General features: G+C 48.7%; 1 pseudogene; it reads right to left on the reverse strand.

Annotated features, from left to right (window-relative positions):
* Positions 1 to 9,496: 9,496 nt before the first annotated feature.
* On the reverse strand, positions 9,497 to 27,259 carry LOC126530409 (uncharacterized; annotated as a pseudogene).
* Positions 27,260 to 27,512: the final 253 nt, after the last annotated feature.

Below are 27,512 nucleotides of genomic sequence, written 5' to 3' on the forward strand. Positions count from 1 at the left end.
ACAGATAGGTATTTGTACACTGGTCTGCTAAGCATTGTAGCAAGCATCTCGTCAAGGGTAGTTTTATCTGCTGCATTTGAGGCCTGCTCAAAAAGCTTATCCAGAACCTGCCGGCCAATCAGTTTGTCCTCATACATTTTCGACAGCATCATTACCGCTTTCACCCCGCAGTGGCGTCTGCGTGAGCAGGCGTTTGGTGTGTTGCGACACCACGGACCCGAGCACATGAGGGTCGGAACCTCCCGCGTGTAGCCGTGCGCGGCTTAGCCGTGTCTGGGGAAAGGGGGACCCTGGGGGTTGAGCTGATGCTGGGTGTTTGGACCTTTAAGGCAGAGGCAACACACCCCTTTGGCCTCTGCTTCACATAGACGGCACCGCCGGACTGACCCACCCGGGGGAAATCGGTAGTTGCCTTTTCCTGTCTCTCTCTCCCTCCAGCCTTCGTCTTTCTCTGACTTTTCATCTTTCCTGTCTCCTTCTCATTTCTTTATTACTTCCGATCTTCCTGGCAGCAAGGGTTAACCTTGTGTGAGTAGCCAACCTGGGCTATGTCATCTTTGGTTATAGTGGTAGCGTACAGCTGGCGTTTGTAGGCCCTGTTTTACAGGCCCGGCAGCGTCCCCTTGTTGGGCTCCATGGTGGGTGGCTGGTGCTACTGCCGAAAAATACACCCCCACTTATGGCTAGTTCTTTCCCTCCACTATCTGATCGCTCCCTGAAAAGGGGGCGCACCGAAGAAATCTGAATTTTTTGGACGCCAAAAAGAAACTTTCCCGCGATTTCATGTAATCCATTCTGAAAAACAAGGAAAACAAGCAGGAACAATCTCACCTTTTGTTGTTTCAAAAACCCTAAATCAGGCATTTCGACCAGGTTATAAAGCATCAAAGATGGCTAGCGGTGATCTCCTTTTGGAGCTCCGCGACAAAAAACACGAGAAACTGCCTAACCTTCTATCATTTGGAGATGTCCCAGTGACAGTTACCCCGCACCGCAAAATGAACACCACCCGTGGTGTAGTTTCGGATGATGACCTGATGGAGCTCACGGACGTTGAACTATTAGAAGGCTGGAGCGATCATAACGTATTAAGAGAATTCTGCTAAGGCGCGATGGAAAAGAGATCAAAAGAAAACATCTAATTCTTACCTTTGATTCAAATGTGCTCCCTGAGAGTATTGAGACAGGATATGTGAAGCTCCGGGTCAGACCATATGTCCCAAACCCTCTGAGATGATTTAAATGCCAGCGATTTGGCCACAGCTCATCGAACTGCCGCGGCCGCCAAACCTGTGCAAAATGCAGTGCTCATGAGCACTCCGCTGAATCGTGTGACAACTCTCCACTGTGTGAACTGTGATGGGGAGCACGCCGCGTACTCGCGGTCGTGCCCATCCTGGAAGACAGAAAAAGAAACAGTAACGATCAAAGTGAAAGAATGTCTTCTTTAGAAATCGATGCTGCTGTGGAGTACTTTACAGCATTCATTATAGATGCCGCATCTAAATGCATATCTGAAGTAAGTGGCTTAGCACGCAAACGGCGCGTCCCGTGGTGGAACGACGAATGTAGGACCGCCTGTAAGAAACAAAACAAAGCGTGGGGGTTGCTACGCGCCCCTCCCACTGCGGAGAATCTTATTAACTTTAAGAAAGCAAAATCCGAAGGCAGGAGAACGCGCCGGCAGGCCAGAAGGAGAGTTGGCAGAAGTTTTTATCCGGTATCAACTCGTATACAGACAAGGCCAAAGTCTGGAACAGGGCTAATAGCATAAGAGGGCGACAAACGTTCTCCCTCCCTTTGGTAAACACACAAGGCGATATCCTCCAAGACCAGGCTGATGCTCTCGGTGAACACTTCGAGCACGTGTTTAGCTCCACTCACTATTCGGAGAACTTTCTTAAGTATAAAGCAATAGAAGAACTCAAGCCTCTGAATCGGAAATGCATGCCAAACGACCCTTATAATCGTCCTTTCACCATTGCTGAACTTAAAGCTTCCTTATCAGCATGTCGGAGCTCTGTACCGGGTTCCGACAGAATCATGTATGATATGCTTAAACACCTGCACTCCGACACACAAACAACGCTAGTCACACTTCTCAATACTATCTGGGCTGCTGGTTATCTCCCATCAAAATGGAAGGAGGCTATTGTGATTCCTGTTTTGAAGCATGGTAAAGACACTACATTGCTTACTAGCTACCGTCCTATAGCGCTTACGAGCTGCCTCTGTAAGCTTTTTGAAAGAATGATCAATCGTTGTCTCGTACATCTCGTAGAGTCCGGTAAAATGCTTGACCCATTTCAATGTGGTTTTCGGGAAGGGCGATCTACAACCGACCACCTTGTGCGCATCGAAGCGAGCATTCGCGATGCCTTCGTGCCCAAGCAATCTTTCTTATCTGTATTTCTGGATATGGAAAAAGCTTACGACACAACCTGGCGGTACGGAATCCTGCGCGATCTTTCCGCGCTAGGTATCCGCGGCAATATGTTAAATATTATAGAGAGCTGCCTAGAGAACCGAGAACTTGGCGAACCTAGAGAACTTGGCGAAGAAATGGACGTTCCATTTTTCGAAAATCGCCTAATACCTTCAGTTAAGCTATTACCGCCCTGGCAGTGGCAGGTGATAGAATGTGACGTATCCTTTGTAAAGGTCACAAAGCACGCTCCTGAGCTTGAAATTGCCATGCATTTCCGTGAGCTTCAATTGAAGTACTCCTGCTCCGAGGTTTACACAGACGCATCAAAATCAAATGCTGGCGTATCCTACGCTGCTGTTGGCCCGTCTTTTAATGAATCTGAGGTGTTGAACCCGTCTATGCAGTACTGTGTGCAGTGAAACATATAAAGAAACTTAAATTCGACAAAGCCATCATATTCACTGACTCATTAAGTGTTGTAAAAGCACTCATTTCTTTTCAAAAGCATACCAATCCTGTCTTCAATGAACTCTACTCACTTTTATGTAACATGTACCTATCACATAGGCATGTAGTAAGATGCTGGGTTCCTGGCCATAGAGGAATCGAGGGAAATGTGCTTGCCGACGAGATCGCCAAACCAATAGCATCGCAAGGCATTCGTTCTGCTGCTGTCCCTGCCACAGGCATGAAGCCTTTCCTAAGAAAGAAACTCCGAAGCCACTGGCAACGCTTGTGGGACGCAGAAACAAGTAATAAGCTTCACCTAAAATTAAGCCGAAGTTAGGTTCCTGGCACCCGACTACGAAAATACGAAGAACCGATGTCCTATTCACTAGACTGAGAATAGGACACACATTTGGCACTCACAACTGTCTCTTAACCGGCAACGAGCCGCCAGCCTGCGGTAGATGTGGCGACTGGTTGACCATCCTCCATGTCTTCCTGGAGTGCCGGGAAGCGGAGAGAGACAGGAGAAAACATTTCCCTTTTGCATATAGTTATTGTGTTCCCCTGCATCCGGCTATGTTCCTTGGTGCCGAACCACTTTTTAAGACCAACGCAGTCATCGCATTTTTGAAAGTTGTGCTCCATGTCACAAGCCCATTAATTTCGTAGCGCATCCTCTTTCGAGAGGATGCTGCTACGATAGTTCTCTTTGTAAAGCACATGCCTCTAGGCCCTTGGCTTTCAAGGGCTTTGGTGAGGCAGTAGTGCTCTAGACAATTTTAGCACGTCACAGACTTTATATATTGCATCATTCTCTTGTTATGCATTCTAATCTTCATAGTACACGCCAATAGTCATTCGCATAATTTTATTACTCGTACATTTTATGGAATTTGCATCAACCCTTTTAGGCCCCTTTACAGCCACGGCGCATTAAGATCATAGAACCCATCAGCCACTGCGAACACATTAATCATAAGCATGGCGCTCTTTGGCCACATCTGGCTCTTGCGCCATTAAACATCAAATATTCAGTCATTACCGCTTTCAGGGAAGTCTATCTCTGGATAATGTAGTAGAATGTCCCTAGATGCCTTTTTTATATTCCTTGAGTTTTATTGTTGAGCTGTTATGGAGAAAATGTGCATAATGACTGTGCATATCAGGGTCAATGCAAGCTGTAAATAAGTTGATGTATGAACTCATTTAAGTCTTTCTTGACAGCAAGAAAGTGTGCAGGAGATAGCAAGAGTTTTGTACAAGCTCACCTGGAAACAAGTTTAGGAGATATTGTTCTGGCTGCCGCAGGGGCTTGCTGGTTGGCTTGCCCCACTTTTGGGGCTGACTTGTGCAGGAGCTGTCTTCATGGATATTTATGTATAGGCACACAGCAGCGGCATGTTTGCACTGGCCCCGATTACCGGCTTTGCAGCTGCATTTTCCTTTGCTTATATGTAGCTGGCGCTTTACAGGGCATTACCACAAGAGCTGAAGAAACAATGGCAATTTAGGTGCTTCATTGAGTTGTCTGGTGTCAAGTTTCATATCAATATTTTTAAGCAACACTATTATAATGTCAAATGCTCGTAAAAGTTATGTTACTCTTTTATTTCTTTCTTGCCCCCCCCCCCCACAAGAAATTTATTTGCCTGAAACACCTAGGTCATCCATACACAAATATATTGACTTCACAGAAGTGCAATAGTACTTAAGACAGTGATGAAAGGCGGGCATGAACATGCTAGTTAGTGTTGGTGAGTGGTAGTAGACATGTGAGGATGAGTGGGTGCTTGTCAGTGAAAATGAAAGTGACCGAATGCGAGCGAGTGTTGGCAAGTTTGAACGAGTTGGAATGCGAGTGACTGTAGACAAGTTTGGGTAAGTACATATATAACATGCAAAAATAACAATGAGTGAGTATCAGATTAATTATTCTGCTGACCTGTAGCCAGGCACAGGTTCCTTAGAGCACAAATATTCTATTTTAGGTGTTACTGTCACTGCTGGCAGCATTGTACAGCTGCACAAATTAGCTTGGGCATGCGACGGTCTGCCGCTATCAATAAAAGCCAACTGATATGATAGACACGAATGGTTACTGCATGCAGTGGCTGTAAGACTGCATGTCTAGAAGTTGTATGGTTGCCGTGTTGCTGCCTCTAAAAGGGGGTTCATATTATTTGAAAATTCGCATTTAATTACTTCACAAATCACAGCACAAGGACACTTTGCACTTATGGCCGACGAAAACATGCACCTACTAGGTCAGTTGAACTACGCTAACAGATTACTCCTGACAGTCGACAATTGCATAAAAAACATCTGCGCACATCACGCGGATATGCAATTTTAATTTTGTTACCATGCATACCTAGGGCAGACAAGCGCAAGTTGCTGATGTAACTTACGCTTGTAACTGGAAAAAAGATTACATGTGAATCCTGAAAACACTTCTTACTGCACTATTTCCTCTCGTGACCAAGCAGAGCTAATTAACCTGCGCAATAAAGGTAGAAACAGAAGATATACGCCGTTGCCCGTAAGTACACAATTTTCAATTTGTTATACGTAGAGCAGACACGCATAGGCGTAGCCATGGGGACATTTAATCCGCCTCTCTAAATAGGTTATACATAAACACACGCTCGCGAATATTGGGGTGCCGGAACACCGCCTCTCGCTCGTCCTAAATGAGCTGTGCCTCAGCAGATAAGCGCAAAAGGTATAGCTCATGTAACAGAGCAGCAAAGAAAATATTTTTGTAATTATTTATTGGGCAAGTGAGTAGGCGATGATGATCTTCTAATCAGAGAGCAGCGTCGGAAGATACAGGCGACGGATCGCATTTTAAGCATTAAACTTTCTCAACACGTGAAATGTCAAGTGAAACTTCGCAGTGACACTGGTTCTGCGCAAATGCAAGCATGCTTCGCGAAGCGGAGACATCGATAACGCTTGCCGATGTTCGCTGACAGCTCCGCGCAAATCGGGACGAACACAAACGTGTAATTTACTAATGCTCCAAGAAATTTAGCAGCAATAGGTGGAAGCACAAAATTAAGGCGTAAATAAAGTCCGACGTAACGCGCGCGCTGTGTTACGTTGGCGAAAACAACTTCTATAGTCCGACGTGCGGCAGCGCCGACGTAACCGACGGCTGCCAGCGCGCCCCGACGGGCGCGGCGCAGATTTGGCTCTGCTCCATTCGCGCGCCGGCGCCGCCGACTGCGTCGACCCACAATGCATAGCGCGGAGGAAAAGGGCGGATGCCTGAGCGAACAACGAGTGGCGCCAGCGGCTCAAACGTTGAACTTGCGTCAGATTGCCTGGTGGAAAGGTTTGTCGAAGCCTAAAACAACACCCCTGTGTGTACGACCCTAAGTAACTCGATTCTAGGGACCAACAGCGCAAAGAGAAAGCGTGGGAACAGATACCGCAGAGCAGCGGTCTCTCTACAGGTAAGCTGTGTTCGGCTTCATTTGCACGTTTCTCAGCCGAAGCATGCCGCTTGCTGCATGCACCGTAATATTTGATCGATAGTTTTTGTCCTTGCTTTCCGTTTGTAGTTGAAGAATGCCACATGTTGTGTAAGGAGCTCCGAGATCGCTTTACCCGTGAACTTAAAGCAATCGAGCTCGCAACGTGGAGCGGCAGCGCCTACGAGCGAGGCAGTCGTGGGAGTTTGCCGATGCAATGAGCTTTTACAAGAATTGTGGCCGTCCCAGAAAGTGAGTTGTTTTCTCTGTTTTGGAATGTTTCTTTCGCTGCTCGAGATACGTGGAGGTACGCGCATGAAACGTGTTCGTTGTACGGCATGAATTGGGTGCTGCGTTCACGTACAGTTCAAGTAAAACTCTTGCTTGGGCTAGTTGGTTCATGCTTGAAGTAGGTGCAGGTTGTGCACTTAGCCTCCTTCGTTAATTTATGATTTTGTACCGTGACTTTCGCCGTCCGTGCTGGAGGATTTAGCATCCGTTTCGTGCTTTTTCTTTTGTTTCATGTAACTGCCTATGAACTGCTGCGCTGTATCGCGTTTAACAGCATGGCTTCGGGAGAGGACCCTGCAGAAGTCTGTCAGCAATTGCTCGTCTTTTCGGAACGTTTCACAGCTTTTATGCGGCTCTCAGATGAGGGGACAGAATCCGTAGTAAAATCATATGAACGTTTTGCCAACTTTCGAAACATAGAGTAGTACCAAACATGCCATCCAATAAGCTTGCCGGGCGTTCCGACAACTGTTGCGAAAATTCTGTGAATCCTCATGCTCCAGATTGTGCTTTGCTGTTATGTGTTTTTGCATGTTTGGTTTCACGAGGTCGGCTCAGCTGCATTCTTGGAAGTCGCGTAGACTTTGTTTTGGGCTAACATGACGTGCATTGGCTTTTGGTTGCTTGGTTGTTCGGCTTGCGGCTTTGCGGTTAGCGCTGAGGGTGGGTCGAGGGTTAGTAGGCAGTCAAAGGGTCAGTAGGCAGTCGCCTGCCTAGGATATGGGTCCGGAAGGTGGCTCCTGCTTCTGGAAGGTAGAGGCTTTACTCACCGAAGTTTCACAACACCAGCATTTTCGCTTTGTGAAACTGGTACTCACGTGGACAATTGGAACAGTTCGTTCAGCATTTTGCGTATTGGAACAGCGCTACTCACAGGCACGAAAACGAAGGCCAGACAATTGCGTGGGCCCTGAATTCAAACTGAATCGCACACATCAGTTGTAGTTAGATCTCATGTGTTTGTCTTACTTTCGTCTTCATCTCTGTGTAACGCTGTTCCACTCGACAGACATTGGCAATACTATTGCAGTAAAATAAAAAAAAGGAAACGAGAAAACTGAACTAACTGAAGTCGTACTTGTTTTTTCAGGACTACCTGCAGAGGTGATGACGGCGCCTCAACAGCAAAAGAAATCTTTAACGCAATGCAAGGCAATTCGTCAGCACCATCGCCCAACGTCAATGTTGATGACCTGGAGCCTGCAGCAGCTAGTCCTGGTCAACCTGCTAGTCAGGAAGACTTCACAGTGAGCGAGCCACCATCAAAATGGTCAAAGAAAGGAAGAAGTTGTGACTACTTCAAGGAGCAGCTCCTTTCACAGCTCGGCAGGGACACCACAGAAAATGAGGCTTTCGGGCTGTCTATTGCCATGAGCCTTGACAGGATGCCAACGAGAATTGCCTGTCGCTTGAAGGTTAAAATACTGGAACTCTTAGCAGAATTTGACCAGTATGAGGTATACCTTTTGAAGCGTAGGTAACAGCAAAAATATTACTTGCGCTTTGTTTCTTTTGATAACCTGAAGAACATTGAAGTTCATTTTTTTTGCATTTCCTGCCATGCATTGCAGTTTCCTGATATCATTGTGTTCATGTTGCTATTGTTTTAGTCAGCTGTATAAATGTGATATATTTGTTGTTTGACTGTTGACCTGTTTCACTGTAAGTACTGCAAATATCAATGTAGTTGGTAGTCTCCTGCCTCTTTCACCGCTTCATTTCTTCGCAATGCAAGGTGTGTGTGATATCCTGGTAACTTGAAAGCATTTTTTTCAGCGCAGAATTAGACAGGACATAGGAAAGGGACACACGCAGCAGAAAGCCGAGTCCTGTGTTGGTCCTGCTTGTGTTTCTTTCTTTACACCCTGTCTACTTTTGCGCTGGAAAAATGCTTTCGAATCACCGAGACCAAATAGCACATCTTTCTACGCCTACAAGTGATCGCATGCTTTGAGACTTCTATGGATGGGAAACAAGAAGGAAAAGAGGCCCACTGCTGAAATTCCACTATATGTTCACTCACAGAGCACATGTTGATTTACATGTCAAATGCCTTCCGCAATATAATCCTACACACCTTGATGTGTTCATACTAAACGTTACATACGAAAACAGTTCAATAACACGGCGCACGAAACAAGCACACACAAATTTATGTGGTATGCCCGTACAAGAAGCAGGAACACAAATGTTACAAGAACCGTCGCAACACGCGTGTGATATGTCACTGGTGCTAACCATGTATTAACTCCTGAACTGACCCATCATGAGATTGATAAATGACGTTTCACATTTTGAGCTGATGTGTGATTTTTGCTGGCTTTGCATGGAAAAGAACGCAGTTTACAGACAGCGGGGCAACAACTTCATGCTGTGCATTAGCACCGCCTGACTACCCCCAGTTGCCATGGCAAAGAACCCCTTGGGGACATGAAGTACTCTGCAATGGCGTCTCGAATTCTCATGGCATCTGAAGCTGAGCGGCTGCCATTGCCGGTACTCTGCTGGTTTATGTACGCTATGCTCTGCCTCCAGTCGCCTGCTTGCACTCTGTCGCCACTGACCCTGTCAGCATAATCATTAGGGCAATAGGCATTGTCGAACAGCAGAAAATCATGTAGGCACCATGTCCGTTAGCAACTCCACATCAGCACTAACAGTTCCCAGGAAGCAGCGCCACCGGTAAACCAAAATTCCAAACGCGCTCTCAACGCAACGGTGTGTCCTTTAGAGCTAGATCCTATGGTTAAACACTCTTTTCGTGGCATTCAGTTGTCTGCCGGGGTAAGGGCGCATTAAATAAGGCCGTAGGGGAAATGCTGCATCTCCGACGATGCACAATGGTCACACTTTATAAACTGAAAGCAAGCGTGTTATCTTCAAAGCTATTTCTGATCGGGCTTTTTCTAAAAAATGAGCCTTCAGAGAGTCGGCCCTTGGCACCAATATCTACCAGTATAAAGCGGTACTTTGCGTCGGCAACCGCCAGCATCAGTAATGAATAAAACCCCATGTAATTATACTACTTCGAACCACTCTCGTCAGGGCACGTAATTGCGAAGTGCTTGCCATATATGCACCCGACAGCATTGGGAAGGTCCCATTTCTTGTCGAACCCTTCTCTGATGACCTCCCATTCTTCTGAGGTCGGCTCTCGCAGCACAACTAAGGAAAGGCAGTCCCAAATGGCAGGCAGGGTCTCTTTCAGAATGCCGGAGACCGTGCTTACATGCGTGCGATAGCTCATAGCAATGTCATAGAACCGCCGGTTGCCAGAAACCTGCGAAAGGTACAAACTGAAAAATTTAATTATAATGCAACACTGCTGTTCGTTTCCAGAAACTGAATTCTTGAGACTCGGGTAATACGTACGTAAAGTGCCACTCAATTGAAAAAGGACTGTTAATGTAGAGTCCAGCTGGAGGGGAGGGGAGGGGGGGGGGCACCGCAGCTGTCTTCAGCTATGTTCAAGCGTTCAGTCATTTGTGACGTGCTGTTTTTTCACGGGAACGTTGAGTGAAATGCAGGGCATGAAGGTGGAAAGATAATGTTCGTTTGGAAAGACCAGCGCGAGAAGTGGTTAAACGACACACACAGTCGTTCTCCCTGCTATTGCGCTGCATAAAGACTACATCGATCGAAAGAATGAAAATTTTCTAAACATTATCCGGAAGTTATGTGCTCACTTTCATAGGGAAATATAGGAAATACTATTCACAGCGAAAAACAGACGGTAACCTCTTAGGTAGAGCACCGTGACAGATAAAAACAAGTGGATCTCGGTAAATAGGCTACGGAACATACCTAAAAGTCACAATACTTACCGCAGCGTGACTGCCAGCCTTTCTCCTGGGCTGATTGGGTTCTTGTGGTTCGGCGCATGGAGGATGCGGTCGTGGAGAAGACTCGGGAGTTTATCAAAAGAGGCCGTCATCCTGTGCGGGAAATCGTTGGACATGACGGTTTTCAAGCATGCACTAAGCATGTTGAAAGCAACGACAGGTTACATACATACAGTAAAGCTATATTTAAAAAAAAAATTTGGGCCAAACAGCGTCACGGAGTGTGAAAGCATTCGGCCCTCCAACGGATTATACGAGATTTCACTTTCCTGCGTGCATTTTTGTAGAAATAAAAACATCTGCTCACACACTTCACAGCGAGCTGAAATCTACCCAAGAATAAAACGCACCCTTTGTGCGAAGTCTATTTACCTGAAGTGCTTGAGATGGTACTCTGGGTCCTTTTGCGGTAGTTCTTGCACAAGCTCGTGGTACTCGCCTGTGCTTTTCCGCTCAGCGAAAATCTCTCGCACATACATCGAGCGCCTGCGCTTTCGCCGCAGGCGGTGTACTGGTAACGCGAGAGAAAGTTTCTGTCGCCCAGATGAAATCCTAGCCATGGTTCGTAGTAGCCGCGATGCCGTGAATGGAGCGAAACGGATGAGGCTGCGAAGAAAAAGGCGCGAACAGAATGGAGACGACCCGCGGGTCGGCGAACGGCGCACGTGTCCGCGATCTTTCTGCGCATGCTCCGAAGAGAGCCGCGTACAGCGCGCCACGCTGAAGTATTGGCCTCGAGCTCCACCACTGGAAAAGCTGGCGCCACCGTCGGCGTGACGTGCTAGGAGGGATCACGTGGACATAGCAGCCGCGTCGGCTGCTTTGGGCGCGCCGAAGCGAGCTGAAAACGAGTTTAAATTCCCTCGTACGCTGCGGTCCTCATTTAGTGGCGAAATTTTCCCGCTTCGAGTGTCTCCTTTACAACGCTTGAAAGCACTAAAATAGATAGTGGCTGCCTTTGAAGGCGCGCAACATGGTAGGCTACTGCTCGGTGCCGCAGGGCCGGACGCACGTAACGGAGGCCGGTGTCAGCCTTATTCACACGTAGCCGCAGGACAAGAAGCTGCGTGAAGCTTGGCTCGCGAAACATAAAACCGGCAAACAGTCATCGGCTGCAACTCGGGTATGCAGCAAGCACAGACGCGAGGAACATTTCTGCTACGGCGCCCGGTCTGCGATGTTCTGAAAACGCGCACTGAGACGCTCGCCCGAGTCCGCTGCCCGACTAATGTCGTGACGGTTTGGTCTATGAACTTGTCGATGCTATAGATACTGGCAAGTTCAGTGGAGTGGAAAGGCAGCGGTAAGAAGCACATTTAAAAAAAGCATGGCATATGGTCATGTTTGTGTTATGAATTAATGCGCTGGATTACAAAAAAGGAGCAGCGGGAAATTGCACGCTGAGAACACCGATAAACATAGAGTGCGACGCAACTAAAGAAATAGTATTGAAAGGTCAAAGAATTTAGAAGAAAAAGAAAAATTGAATCGTCGCGACGGCACATCACAGACCCCGTAGGCGTCGAAGTCTCTACAATGAAATTATTTTTGAACAGCTGTGATAGCGCCCACGCAACAACGGTTGCTTGTATACTGTCAAATGCTCATATTCTGCGGCCTAAAGCTCATGGCATGGTGCGAAAACGCGCGCGCGGAGAACGCGAAACAGTGCGCGGACAAGCATGCAGACGCGCAGTCGGTCGCTGCGAATCTGCGCGATCGCTGCATTGAAGCTTCGTTCTATTACACTCCATTTAGTTATACAAACACTATAAGAACATATTTCACATATTTTGCTCTCAGCGTTTACCTACCTTTCACGCAAGAAGCCGGTTCGGGAGACTCCATCGCGGCGACCGCGCGCAGTGGCATTCACTGTACGTATTCGGTAAAGAGATAGCGTCTGTAAACGATTGTGTGCTTTCAGTTTGCCCAAGATTATTATTTAGACAGTAAAAAGCTTCTCTCGTTTCGAAAGTACTTACAGAAATGTCCGGGAGAGCTCGCGCTTGGTGTTTTCAGTGAGCGCTGACAGCAAAACCTATGAGGAGCGCGCCACGTGATCCCTCATACTACGCCAGCGAGGCGCTTCCGATAGATGGCGACTCCGAAACTCCTCGCCGCCAATAGAGGGGATCGCATTTGTTTGGCGTTGCGTAACCGGCGTAACGTAACCGACCGCGAGGGACGCTTGCCCGCGCGCCGAACACGTCGGACTATAAACGCGCCTTCGGCAATCGCCACCGTCCCTGCACATCTCTGCAAGTATGCCTGACCGCTTTGTGTCTGCATCATATAGAAATAAAAGTAGCTAAACTTCTGAACTTGGTGCATACCTCTAACTCGACGTCGTACGCGATCTTGTCGGACAGCTGTGACATGCACTTAGCTTTCTTTCACTGTTACATAACCGTCCACGATTTGTTCAACGCCGTACACGTGCGGAAGCAGACGCTCCCCTTTCGTGAGGTTGCCGTCACGAAACAATCTGTCGGCGTCGGCAACCTTCTTGAAACCGCATTTCAATATTTGCATCGCTGTTGCACAAGCAGACGATCTGCCGCCGTGGAAAACGGAGCGCCGTGAGCACGAGCAGCGAAGAAACGCACGGGCGAATGTAAACAAAGCGGAGACTGCGCCACGGCACGACCGCGCTGCATGACGTTTCCACATTGGGGGCGCTGTCAGGATATGTCAGGAAACTCAGTAGCGCCGCCTGGCCATGGTTTTCTCGTCTATTACGGAGTGCGGTCGAGTTTGTTTACGCTCCGCCGCTGGTTGCGCACGCAGTGAGGCAGTGGGCACGGACGCCTCATTTGGTGATCGCTGTGTCTGAAGTGGCAAGGTTCTGACTGGTGTTGTATAAGTCGCGGTTCGCTTTTTCAGTCGCGACAATAGATCGAATTTTTTTTACAAGCACTGCTCCATGAGGGCACATGTAATCGGCAAACGGAGGCCTCAGGAGAGCACCTGAGGTTATATTAAAGCAGGCGGCGCAGGATCTCCAGGGCACCCAAGCGGTAGCGGGGGATCAAAGCTGGAAGCAGGGCGGCCCCTGGGTTGGGGCCGCGGAGGCCGGAGCTTGCCAGGGGGTGCTCGCATGCTCCTCTGACACGCGCAGGCCTCGGCGAGCCCCGACCCACGGACCAGTACGGGTTCTAGCTTTGATGTCCTCGTTGCCACTTTGGTGTCCTGGAGGCGCCGCCAATAATGCGAAATAATGACACGTTGTTTTAACTAGTAAAATACACGATTCAATAAATATAATTACGTCCAGCCGCCAACATGGGATGCTGAGTTTAGTACTACTGCGCACCGCAACTTCTGCCGGAACGCCTAGGGACAAACGCATACAACACGCGCTAAGAAACTCCTCCGTAGTGCCTAGGCATAGTCGTATATTCAAGGAGCAGAAGTCCCCACATTTCCTTTCTCGCACCCGCTCTTACTCGCGCATGCGCGCAAACGTCCGTCGCATGCCGCAAGGTCCACGCCCCGCTGCACCTACTAGCAATTGTAAATACGCGGCCCAGCAGGTGAAAACAAGCTAGCGCGTGCCAAGCAGTGAAGCTTCCGATATTTGCAATACAATTGTGGTAGGCTCACGAACAGAGATAGTGACGTGCCCTGCTGCGTCAAAATAAACACTGAATCAATAACTATAACGGAGCCGCATAAGAGGCATGGTTCGAGAACATTTTTCTCGTACTCACAAAAGCTATATCTGTCAGTCTTACGGACGGGGCGCCCGTGTTGCGGCCCGCGGAAGCGAATACAAATCTTCGTCGATTCTACGAACATATTTTTTTATAGATGTGCCGACGAAACCCCGCCCGCTTATTCGACGTCTCAGAATAGTGCAGCCGTATTGCCCTTATGCCGTCGAGGGAGCACAACTCTGAAGCTAGTGCAGTTACCTGTATTTGTAGGTGTGCATGTTGGCGGTGGATCATATTTGACTGAACCTTGTGAACTATGTTGAAAGTTTCTCAAAGCAAGTTCCCGGTTAAAAAGTGACTGCTGCGTACGATCCGCAGCATAGCGAAGAAAGACAAAACATTAAACAACATTCGCCTGGCGAAGCAGTTTCTGTTTTTCCGCAGCTCCCATGCTCAGTAATTGTCCCCCTTTTAGCCTTTCCGCCGCACATGACAGCTGTTTAAAGCGGTAGTTCTATACTGCTACTTATTTAAATACATCTTTGCTATCACCAACCACATAAGCATCGGTAACAGTTACGCGAACACGTAACTATTTTGTATACCACGCACGATCGCCGACGGTAGCCAATCGACATAAAACGGCATCCTCAGAAGCACCAATGTATGAACAAATTGCTATGCGAATCCTCCCTGCCAGCGTATAGTGATCTGGTGCAGTGGCTACAGTGTTCGTTGGTCACGCAGTATACCCGTGATCGATTTTCAATGTGTCGATGTTCGTGCAATGTGTGTTTCGACGCTTGTGTGATGAGTGTTACGAATTTCCTATAATGTGGTGCTAAGCTATATGTATGGGAAATATGCATGAAACCTCGTGCAAAACAAATCTGGGCGGCACCTGCCCTCAAAAAAGTGATTTTTTTCCTGAAAAATGCCCTTTTGGCAGCATAATCTTGCGCCGCATAATATTTAAGCCGCTTAGCAAGCCGGACAGGTTTGATCTGCAATACCGCATAAAGATTTCGCGTTGTGAGTGACATTTTCAGGCGGCCCTTTTCTGCAACGAATGGGGCCGTTTAAATGCGGGCCGCATAAGCAAGCGCCGCATAAAATAAGCGGCATGCGCAGTAGGCCGCTTGGAGTGAGCCATATATAAGCGTCAAAATGCGATCTGCTATCATCGCTATATGCGTTGTTTTAAACCAGTGCTCACTAAGAGTGTGGGGACCATGATGGAATGCTCCACATACCGCCCACTGCGAAGCTCCGTGACGAGGCACAGGGAACGTCCATCTCCACGGAATATGTTATGTGGGAAGACGCAGACGGGAAGCTACATACAGATATTTTTTCAAACAAATACGCCGCACTTCGCCAAGAGGCAACAGTACGCGCTAAGTACACGGGCGTTTGCGCATTTCGCCCCCATCGTGTGTCTCAGTTAAGCGCCGCACACGTGAATGCGTTTTACGCTCAGCGCAAACCGTCAGTAAGTACGTTGTCCATAATATTGTTGGTATAGCAATCTGCTAGATAAGCGTACGCTTAAAAACTGTCACAGACTGTTTTAGCGTTCGCGGGTTTAACTTAGTGCATTTAAGAAAAAGGTCAAATTCTGCAGTACGCGCTAGCCTCATCGTCTGGCCTCTTCGTCATCGTAAATACTGGTCCGTAGTGATACAAAATACCAATCTGTTTTTATCTTCAGGGGCATTAACCATTTTAACAGTTCGAAAACTAAATAAACTAAATACGACAGACTGCGAATAATTACTGTAGTACGATTGAAAACAATCTTAACACCAAATGACGCACTTGCATTTCCTTTGAGCGAATCAACACCAGAAGGTTCCAGAGGTTTAACTGTAGTAACATAACATCGACACTTGCGTGCGTCTCTGCACCGAAGTAGACAGTCAGCGTGTTTTACCATTCGTCATTAGTTAAATAGACGGTCGTATAATATTCTTAAAGATGTTGGCGCAAGTTCATAACCCTTACTTTTTACTCTATAATTTTTACTGAGAAGCACTACATCCGGTGCAGAATTTGATCTTTTTCTTAAATGCACTATCTAAGTTAAACCCGTGAACGCTAAAACAGTCTGTGACAGTTTTTAAGCGTACGCTTATCTAGTAGATTGCTATACCAACAATATTATGGACAACGTACTGACTGACGGTTTGCGCTGAGCGTAAAACGCATTCACGTGTGCGGTGCTTAACTGAGACATACGATGGGGGCGAAATGCGCAAACGCCCGTGTACTTAGATTTAGGCGCACGTTAAAAAACCCCAGGTGGTCGAAATTTCCGGAGTCCTCCACTATGGCGTGCCTCATAATCAGAAAGTGGTTTTGGCACGTAAAACCCCATAATTTACAAACTCGGATATACATGTTTCTCAGTCGACAGCGCCTGTACGGAGATAAGTAAATCCTCTGCTATTTTAATGAGCGACATTATCAGTTCCCGTACAATGCGAGAAAACAATGCCTACTAATTATTCAAATCGTTCATTCTTCAGTGTACTGAGCAATCAGCAACATGGAGGGCTCTCGCCATTACTTAAATACCTGGCACCGGCGTTCGCTTGTACTACATATATTCTGTACCTCTTATTAAGTTTTATTACGACTACTGCTACCGTCTCATTAATGCTGCAGAATGCATCAATGTTGCCCGCTATGTCCTTATGGATTAGGAATCCTACCATGTATAGCCTCTTATCTGGAAGTCCTCTATAGATGAGGACGTGGCATTGTATGAGCCTCACCAGTTCTTCGAACCCGATTAAGGCCGTGATATCCTAAACAAGGCTGATACTTCCTCAAAGAGTCTTCCTAAGTTAGTATCACTAAGAGACTTAGGCTGTTCAAGGCTGCCAGGGTCAGTTTCCACTGGCGGGCTGTCCGGGTCCGGAAATTCTTAGCACCCTCTGCTACGTTACAGGTCTGACCGCCGCTTTGGTCAGGTGCTCCGCAGCTGCTGGAGACTGAGGACCATTGGTTGATCGAATGAGTAAGTCATGATGATGATGAAATAGATAAGTTTTATGAAGATGTACAATGAGCGATGAGAGAAGTGCAAACTCAGTATACTGTAGTAATGGGCGACTTCAGTGCGAAACTGGGGAAAAAGCAGGCTGATGAAGAAGCAATTGGTAACTACGGCGTGAATTCTAGAAACGCTAGAGGAGAGATGCTGGTAGAGTTCGCGGAAAGGAATAAGCTGGGAATAACGAACCACTTCTTTGGGAAGCTTAGCAACAGAAAGAACACCTCGAAAAGCCATAATGGTGAAACAAGAAATGAAATAGATTTCATGCTTTGTGCCGATCCCAGCATAGTGCAGGATGTAGAAGTGTTAGGGTAACCTTAAGTGCGGTGGTCATATGCTAGTGAGGTCTAGGATTCATCTCGATTTGAAGATTGAAAGAGCACAATTGCACAGGAAGAAACAGGCCAGTCTGGGTGCAGTAAAGGTAAAGCAGGCAAATTCAGGCTAGTAGTTGCAAACAAATATGCAGCTTTAGAACAGAGAGATGAAGATGACATAGAGGTAAAAAAGATACCGTAAGTAGGCTGGCTTCAGAAGCAGCAATTGAGTGGGAGGCAAGGCACCAAGACCACCAGTGAGCAAGCTTTCCTAAATAAAAAATGACCTAATAAAGAAACGACAAAGAATCAAAGCGTACAACTCAAGAGATAATATATATTTCGCGGAATTGTCAAAAATGATCAACAAGGCGAAAGTAAGGGATATTCAAAACTATAACGTAAGAAAGACTGAGGAAGCTGTAAAAAGTGGACGCAGCACGAAATTAGTCACAAGGAAACTTCGCATAGCACAGGCCAAGATGTATGCACTGAAAGATAAGCAGAGTAATATCATGAGCGATCTCGAAGATATAGTAAAAGCAGCGGTACAATTATGTACTGACTTGTACAGTACCCAGAGCAGTCACGATACCTCCATTCTTAGTAGTAATGAACAGGTTACAGCTAGCGACTCCTTCTATAACTAGTGATTAAGTTAGAAGGGCCTTGCAAGACATTAAACTGGGGAAAAGTGGCAGGACTAGGTGGAACAACAATCGATTCAATCAGAGATGGAGGAAATACCATGCTTGAAAAGCTTGCAGCCCTTTATAAGAACTGTCTATCAACTTCAAGGGTCCCAGAGAAATGGAAGGATGTAAACATTATACTAATCTACGAAAAGGGAGACGTTAAAATATGGAAAAATTATAGGCCCATTAGCTTACTCCCAAAATTATGTAATATGTTCACCAAGATAATTTACAATAGAGTAAAGGCAACGCTGGACTTCATACAACCATGGTAATAGGCTGGCTTCAGAAATGGATACTCTACAATGTATCGCATTGATTTCATCAATCACGTAATCGAGAAATCCGCAGAATACAGTCATCCTCTCTATATGACTTTCGTAGATTACGAAAAGGCATTTGGTTCAGTTGAGATACCCGCAGTCATAGAGGTATTATGTAATCAAGGAGTACAGGACGCTTACTTAAATATCTACAAAGATTCCACAGCTACCTTGATTCTCCACAAGAAATGCAGGATGGATAGATGGAGGGACGGAAAAACTTTATTTTCGTCAGAACGCATGTGCGGACGATTCCGTGCTAGAGGGCCATCAGCTCATGGCTGACGGCGACCTGGGTGGCCCACTCCACGGCCCTGGTCTGGACGACCGGGTCTTAGCTGGCCAACACGGCCTCCCACTGCTCGAGAGAAGGATCACGCATAATATCCGCCGGTGGCGGCTCAATGCTAGAGCTCCATAATATGTTATCATCGGTGGCCAGTTCCGGCACCATTTGCATTCCGGCTGAACGTCCTGGTAGATTTTGTTTAACATGTATGGGTTATAGAAAGATCTCGTCTGCAATCTTCGCCAAACGCTTTCCTGCGCCTTCACCAATTGCTTGTCTGGGGGCGGGTAAATTCTCCGCTCAAGTTTGTAATGGTTAGTAATGTCGTGAAAGGACACCAGCCATCTCTCGTGGACCTCCCCGGAACGTCCGGCTCACCTGCTCGGCTGACGAAACCTCGAGCGTTCATGTAAGCCGCCTCGTTCCCAGGGTTCCCAGCGTGTGCCGGTACCCAGACAATTTCCACCTCCGTAGTCCCTCGCCCCGTGGCCCGATTTAGTAATCCTGCCGCTGTGACAGAGATTATGACCCTCGCCAAATTTCGGATGGCTGTTTTAGAGTCGCTGAAAATCAAGTCAGCTTTAGTATTACCTGTAGCTTGCGCTATAGCCGCCTCTTCTGCAGTTTCTGAGGAGCAGATTTTGACTGATCTAGAGGTGACTAAGCGTCCCCGCCTGTCCACCACCGAACTGCAAATGCGTCCTTGTTCTTATACTCGGCGACATCTACGTAGACTGCCCAGTTGTACTTCCCATACTTAGCATGTAAAGCTCCGGCTCTTGCCTTCCTGCGGTTCTCGTGATGTATCGGATGCATATTTTTAGGCAAAGGTTTTGTGTACAAGCCCTCGTGCATTTCTCGCTTCACCTGAATTTTCATGTCCCCGGCTGGAGGATCAACTCCAATGCCGATCCTCTCCAATATATCCCTCCCTACTCTCGTCTTGGAAAGTCTACTGCGTTGCATCACCAAGTGTGCCTGCCGCAGTTCTTCCAGGGTGTTGTGCACCCCTAATCCCAGCAGAATTTCGGTAGACGTTGTTAGGCAACCCAAGGGCCACCTTATACGCCTGCCTAATCATAGCCTCCACCTTGCATTTCTCCGTCGCGTCCATCTTCATATAAGGCGTGGCATACACTATTCTACTGAGCACAAACGCCTGTACCAGCTTACAAAAGTCCTCTTCCTTGACCCCTTGCTTACGATTGGCGATTCTCTTGATAAGTCTCACGGTAGCATTGACCATATTTTGAAGCCTTTCCAAGGCCTCCCTATTGTTCCTGTTAATCTGAAAGTACAGACCCAGGATCCTGATCGTTTGGACCTCAGCGACCGGTGCACCTCCCACTTTCACCTTCAGCGGTGGTGGCGGCACATAGTGCCTCGCATGTATCCCTCTAGGTTTATCCCTAAACACAAAAAGCTCGGACTTGGGGTGAGAGCACGAGAGTCCGGCCTCCCCCGCTAGCTCCTCCACAATATCCACTGCCTGTTCTAGTGTTTTCTCCAATTATGCGTCGCTTCCCCGTGTTACCTATAGAGTAATGTCATCCGCATAAAATGTATGTTTAAGTCCCTATATCCTTGCCAGCCTGGGCGGTATCGTGATCAAAGTGAGATTAAACAAGAACGGCGATAAAACCGACCCTTTTGGTGTCCCCCTGCCCCCCAACGGGAAAGGATCCGATTTAAATTCTCCGACTACAATCTCCGCAGTCATATCCTCCAGAAATGATCTGATGTATCGGAAGGTTCTACCCCCCGGTCCTATGTCCGATAGGTTCCTTAATATTGCCTCATGGGTAACATTGTCAAAGGCCTTTGTGAGATCGAGCCCCACGATAGCCTTGGTGCCCGTGCCGTACCCAGGATCAACCACATCCTTTTTGAGCTGTATCATGACGTCCTGCGTTGATAAATTAGCCCTGAAACCAATCATCGTTTTAGGTATCAACTTGTCCTCCACATAACCCTGAAGCCTGTTGAGGACCACATGCTCCATCAATTTGCTCCATTGCAAACTCCACCTCCGCCACCTTAAAGTCCGCATCTAATTCCAGGTTTTCCTCTCCCGAGTAATCGTGCAAGCAACCGCCCGCCTAGCCGTTTATGTAACGACTTCGGAGTTCTTGCATGAACTCCCCAGTCGTGCCTTGATACTGATAAACTAACTTAGCCATTTGACCCTTCTACGCCCATTTCGTTGCCGCCAGATCTAAAAGGTGCCTCAGCAACCGCCATGTTTTTTTTTGCATCCGAATTGCCCATTCATCCTGTCACAAATCTGTCCCCATTGCTTGCACTGCAAGTCCAACGTATAGGTTTAGATTTCTCGTTCTAGCTTGGCCACCTTCCTACGGAGGACCCCATTATGTTTTTGTTTCTTCCACCTCCGAAGGAGACTCGCATGCGCTTCCCACATGTGTAACAGTCTTCTGTGTAACAACCTCTTCTGTGGTGCCCTTCACGTCCTTCTTGAGCGCCTCAACCCAGGCTCCCAAGTCCTCGATTTCCCCGCTCACTGTGTCTTTCCTGACTTTCCGAAATCTGTCCAAATCCGTCACTCTAGTTCCTTTCACCCTGTCTTTGTGCTTAGCAGCACAAATACCATGGAAAGGATGTAGTGATCACTGCCCAGTGGCTGTCCCGTGTTTACCCACTCTGCATCCCTTATACCTTTAACAAATGTGAGGTCTGTAGAGGTGTCTATGCTAACGCTGTTACCTATCCTCGTATGATCTAGCGGGTTGTTCAAGATTGTCCATTGCAGGTCCTGAGCTACCCGCCAAAGCCTATTTCCCTTTGGAGTGGCTCGGATGTAGCCTGTTACGTTTCGCCTACGACACGCGGTATAGCCGGCGCGGATGCAACGGACGCCGGGGCTTCGTTCAAAGCGGCGGACATTCTGGCCCGTTCAGCGCCGCCGATACGCCTCCCCGCCAAGCGCGTCCAGGCATGTTTCAGTGCTACGTGTCTTCAAGTGTGCGTGTGTGTGTGTGTGCATGTTCGTGCCCACGCTTGTCAAAGTGCGGCAGCCGGGGAGAAGAGCTCCCCAAGTGTGAAGCGAGGAGGTCTGACAGGCGCCGCCTCGGCGGATGCGTCACTACACTCGTCTCAACATGTCTCTCCGCCTGTCCGTGCCCAGTCACGTGCGCCTCTATCGAGGCGTTCCCTCTTGCCCTCGACTCCGAGACTATAAAAGCAGCTGCCCCCGGACGCCGAGAGAGGCTCCGATTTCTGCTGTTAAGTAACGAGCTCTCCCGTCTCTCCACTTCGGTTGACCTGACCGGCCGCTCTTTTGCGATGCTAGAATAAACAAGTTGTTCTGTTACCAGTCTACTCATGCTTTGCCGGGACCTTCGGATGCTTCCAGTTGTGCCCCAGGCCGCCAGGCCAACGCTACCCTTGGGGCTTGCGACCCATTTGCAACATCGGGCGTCAGCACTGAGATTCCAACAACTGTTTGCCAGCGGTGAGATCGCGACAACGGAGGCCAGCAGCGAAGATATGCAGTTGACTGTATGCTGAGCAGCACAACGACCATCCGGGAGCAGTGCAACGAGCCCTGTGTGATGACTGGTTGCCTGCAGCGGAACGACTGCGCTGAATTCTTGGCTGCGAGGTTTGGTGAGTGCGGGACTTTCTTCTGAGTTTTGCCAGGCTTTTGTTAGTGTCACAAACAGAGCTGGTAATTGTGGTTGTCGTTGCTGCCGGGTTAGTTTGCGGCCAGACAATAGTACGCAGTAGAGAAAGCAGCATTCAGAGCAGCCATGGATTTCAAGTCGTTGCGCAAACCGATATTGCTGGAGCTTGCAAGAGAGTTGGGTCTGGATGTCTCAGACAAACTCAGAAAACCGGAACTGCTAAGGGCTATTCTTGAGTTAGAAGCTGAGCATGACGAGCTGTCGGAATGCCTTGAGACCATTGAGGAGCGGGCAAAAAGACAGGAGCGCGAACTTAGAGAACAGAAAGAGAAAGATGAGCGCGAACGAAAAGAACAAAAAGAGAAAGAAAATGAAGAGCGCGACCGTCAACACGCTTTGGAAATGAAGCGTCTCGAGGTAGAGTTGGAACGCGCTCGTAATGGAAGTGAGGCACACGGTGCAGGAGAACGAGTATCGTTCAAAATGACTGACCTGATGCGGCCGTTTAAGCTTGGAGAGGACATTGGTTTGTTCCTGGTGAACTTTGAGCGAACGTGCGAGAAGCAGGGGTTCTCTCGGGAAACGTGGCCACAGCGCTTGCTCACTTTGTTACCCGGCGAGGCGGCCGACGTAGTCGCTCGCTTGAAGAGAGAGGAGGCAGGGGGACACACGTAGTGCGGATGCGAGTCAAAGCAGTCCGACCGAACGTAAGGAGACGGCGGCAGCCGAAGCCGAACGCAGAAAGCGGTTCGAGACGAGGCAAGCGCGCGTTTGTTATACGTGCCAGAAGCCGGGTCACTTTTCGGCGCAGTGTCCACAAACAAAAACAAAAGTCGTCTTTTTGTCATTATGCAGCACTGACAAGAACATGAAGCTTCTCGAGCCTTACATGCGAGACCTCCTCGTGAACGGGAAAGAGTGCCGAGTGCTTCGCGATTCCGCAGCTACGATGGATGTAGTTCACCCCTCTTACGTAGAACCCGATATGTTCACGGGCGAGTGCGCATGGATCAAGCAAGCCGTGGAAGCTCATAGCGTGTGTCTGCCCGTAGCAAAAGTGCTTATTGAAGGACCTTTCGGAGCGCTTGAGACGGAGGCCGCAGTGTCATCTATGCTGCCACCCCAGTACCCGTACCTATTTTCGAACAGGTCCGATCACCTCCTGCGCGAGAAGGGGCTTTTGTTTGGTGAGGCTATCGTTCAGGCCTTAACCAGATCGAAGGTTCGGGAGCTCGCTGCAAAGGCGTTAGTTGCGGGGCCGACGTTGTCGAATAATGAGAAAGGGTCAGAGGCGCAGCAAGTTGATATTCAGAGCACGCCCGAACTGAATAAAATTGAGCCTGTAGCGTTGAAGGCACCAGATACTGGAGAGGAAATGCCCGACACGGGAAAGTTAGAAGAGCTATCTGCAGATTTGCTCATCGCGCCTACGTCAGACGGACTTAATAGGTTGCTAAAAGTCAGCCGGTCGGCTTTGATAGCCGAGCAAAAGAAGGATGGCAGCCTAGAAAACATACGCTGCATTGTCAAGGAAGGTATCGCCAAGAAAAATGCTCGCTTTGTGGAAAGAGGTGGGGTCCTGTACCGGAAGTATCTAGACCGCAGGGGAGTGGAGTTCGATCAGCTGATCGTGCCTTAGTGCTACCGTCAGGATCTGTTGCGCTTGTCGCATGGGGGTTCGTGGTCCGGACACCTAGGAGTTAAGAAAACTAAGGACCGTCTCTTGCAAGAGTACTATTGGCCAGGGTGTTTTCGGGACGCAGACCACTTTGTGAGGACATGTGACACCTGTCAGCGGGTGGGCAAACCAGGGGACAAATCGAGGGCACCGTTGAAGTTGGTACCTATCATTACGGAGCCTTTTAGACGGCTCGTTATTGATACAGTGGGACCTCTGCCGGTAACAGCCACGGGGTACAGACACATTTTTACTGTGATCTGCCCAGCGACAAAGTTCCCTGAAGCAGTGCCGCTTAAAGAACTCAGCTCGGTTGAGATAGTCAATGTACTACTGTCCATATTTGCGCGAGTTGGTTTTCCTGCGGAAATCCAATCAGATCAGGGCACAGTGTTTACTAGCGCTTTGACGACAGCCTTTCTCGAAAGGTGAGGGGTAAAGCTGTTACACAGCTCAGTGCACCACCCCCAGTCGAATTCCGTTGAGAAGCTCCACTCCGTCATGAAGCGCGTGTTGAGAGCATTGTGTTTTGAACATCAAACTGACTGGGAGCTGTGTCTGCCTGGGGTGATGTTTGCATTAAGGACCGCGCCGCATGCGGCTACGGGGTTTTCGCCAGCTGAGCTGGTGTACGGTCGCTCGCTGCGGTCTCCGCTTCGCATGCTTCGAGAATCGTGGGAAGGCAGGGGCGACGACCCAGTCGTGGTGGAGTACGTGCTTCGGCTCCTCGAACGCTTAAGAAGGGCAGAGGAGTTGTCAGGTGAAGCAATGGCAAAGGCCCAGCAGAGGGCCAAGGTTTATTATGATCGGACAGCCAGGGCCCGTCGTTTTGAGGTGGGCGATGAGGTCATGATATTCCGGACATCGCTAAAGAACAAACTCGACGTGCAGTGGGAGGGCCCAGCACGGATTGTTCAAAAACTGTCGGACGTTAACTACGTGGTGAGTCTGCCAGGAAAGCGGAAAGCACAGCAAGTTTACCACTGTAATCTGCTCAAACCCTATAAACAACGGGAAGCAGTGGTGTGCATGATGGTAAACGTTCCCGAAGAGCTTCCGGTCGAGCTTCCGGGACTAGGCTCAGTGACGAACAGGAAAGACACCGATCAAGTCATTAGTGACTTAATCAGTAAAGCATCGCTGTCGCCTGAGCAGAAAACCGAACTACACCAGCTCTTACAAGAGTTTCAAGGTCTGTTCTCTGAGAGGCCTGGTAGGACTTCTGTCCTTACTCATGACATAGAACTTACCTCCCCAGAGCCAGTACGATCCAAGGCGTACCGGGTGTCACCCCGCCAGAGCGATATTATGGAGGCTGAGGTAAAGAAAATGCTACAGCTCGGTGTTATTGAGGCGGGTGAGAGTGATTATACCTCCCCTTTGATTTTAGTTGAGGTACCGGGCAAGGAACCTCGTCCTTGCGTCGACTAGCGCAGGCTTAATTCCATCACTAAGGATCAAATTTATCCGATCCCTAACATCGAGGAGCGCCTTGAGAGAGTGAGTAGCGCTCAGTTTATTTCCACCCTAGATCTTGTCAGGGGTTATTGGCAGGTTCCACTTACAGAAGAGGCTAGTAGGTATGCGGCGTTCATTTCACCAATGGGAACATTCCGTCCTAAAGTGTTGAGTTTTGGTTTGAAGAACGCGCCATACTGCTTTTCAAGCCTCATGGATAAAGTGTTGCGGGGACAGCAAGAATTCGCTTTACCGTATCTAGACGACGTAGCGATATTCTCCGCATCCTGGCCTGAGCATATGGCCCACTTGCGGGCAGTGCTAACCCGCCTGCGCGAAGCGGGCTTGACAGTCAAGGCTCCCAAGTGCCAGTTAGCACAGGCCGAGGTTGTCTACCTCGGTCACGTGATTGGACGGGGTCGTCGCCGCCCCTCTGAAATAAAGGTGGCCGCTGTGCGAGACTTCCCGCAACCGCGCACGAAGACCGATATTCGGTCGTTCTTAGGTGTCGCCGGCTACTATCAGAGGTACATCCCCAGGTACTCTGATATCGCGGCTCCCCTGACGGATGCTCTAATAAAAACAGAGCCCCAAACAGTCGTCTGGGACGAGACAAAGGAAAGAGCTTTTAGCGCCCTAAAGAGCGCCCTAACAAGCCAGCCTGTGCTACGATCGCCCGACTACACAAAAGGGTTCGTTGTTCAGTGCGATGCTAGTGAGCGAGGCATGGGCGTTGTACTGTGCCAACGGGAAAATGGAGAAGTAGAACACCCCGTCCTGTATGCTAGTCGTAAGCTGACCAGTCGTGAGCAGGCGTACAGCGCCACCGAGAAAGAGTGTGCGTGTATCGTGTGGGCCGTTCAGAAATTGTCATGCTACCTAGCCGGCTCGAGGTTTATCATTGAGACGGATCACTGCCCTCTCCAATGGCTGCAGACCATCTCTCCCAAAAATGGCCGCCTCCTGCGCTGGAGCCTCGCTTTACAACAATATTCCTTTGAGGTGCGTTACAAAAAGGGGAGTCTCAACGGTAACGCCGATGGCTTAAGTCGAAGCCCCTAACGTAAGAATCAGCCTCAAAGTTATTTGTTACTGATGTTTTTCTTCTTGAGGCAGGATTTTTAACATATTGCTTTTGTGTAGTGTTTCAAAGTGATGACGTGATTTCTAGTGCAATTTTCCAATTTGTGGACGCGTTCTGAGTGCTGCTAGACTACTGTAAGGAACTAGGCAGTGGTATAAAAGGGGAAAGAGCCTGGCAGGAATTTTTCTTCAAGAATCCCGCCCGAACTTCTGCCAGTGGGCATCCGTTGTACGCGTTGTAAATGACTCCGCGCACAGAGTTCTCCGGCGCCGCCACGTACGCCGAAATCTCAAGGTCATGACCGCTCACCTTGAGCGTCTTTACATTCGCATATGCCCAACAGCGATGCATACACGGCGTGCTCACCGTCATCGTGTTGTTTGTCTCGTTGACCCGCACTAGGTCTTCCTCCGCCGTAGTTGCATTCGTCAGCTCCGCTGCCGCTCTCAAGGCATATCCTAGTTCCCTCGACGTCACCATACTCAAGTCCCAATTCTTGGGTCGGGACACAACCTTGAAGTCCATGGCTGGCATCTTCAGAAACGGTTCCCGTTTCTTCCACATCGGCGCTTTCCCGCACTTGACTTGTTCTGCTCCGTGCGTCTGGCGCCCGTCGCTCCCGCCTGCTTCTCGCTAGGCCTACTCTCGGTATGGTTCCCATATACAGATTTCTTGAATCGATCTTGAGCCCGCAAAACCCAGGCCCATTCTCCCGCCTCGAACTCTTCGGGCGTTATAGTCTCTCCCTCAATGGAGTACTCCATTGTCTTCAGCCTCACAGAGGCCCACAACCACAAGACACAGCCCCCAGTGGCGT

This window comes from Dermacentor andersoni, chromosome 4, assembly GCF_023375885.2.
Source record: "Dermacentor andersoni chromosome 4, qqDerAnde1_hic_scaffold, whole genome shotgun sequence".
NCBI classification, from domain to species: domain Eukaryota; kingdom Metazoa; phylum Arthropoda; class Arachnida; order Ixodida; family Ixodidae; genus Dermacentor; species Dermacentor andersoni.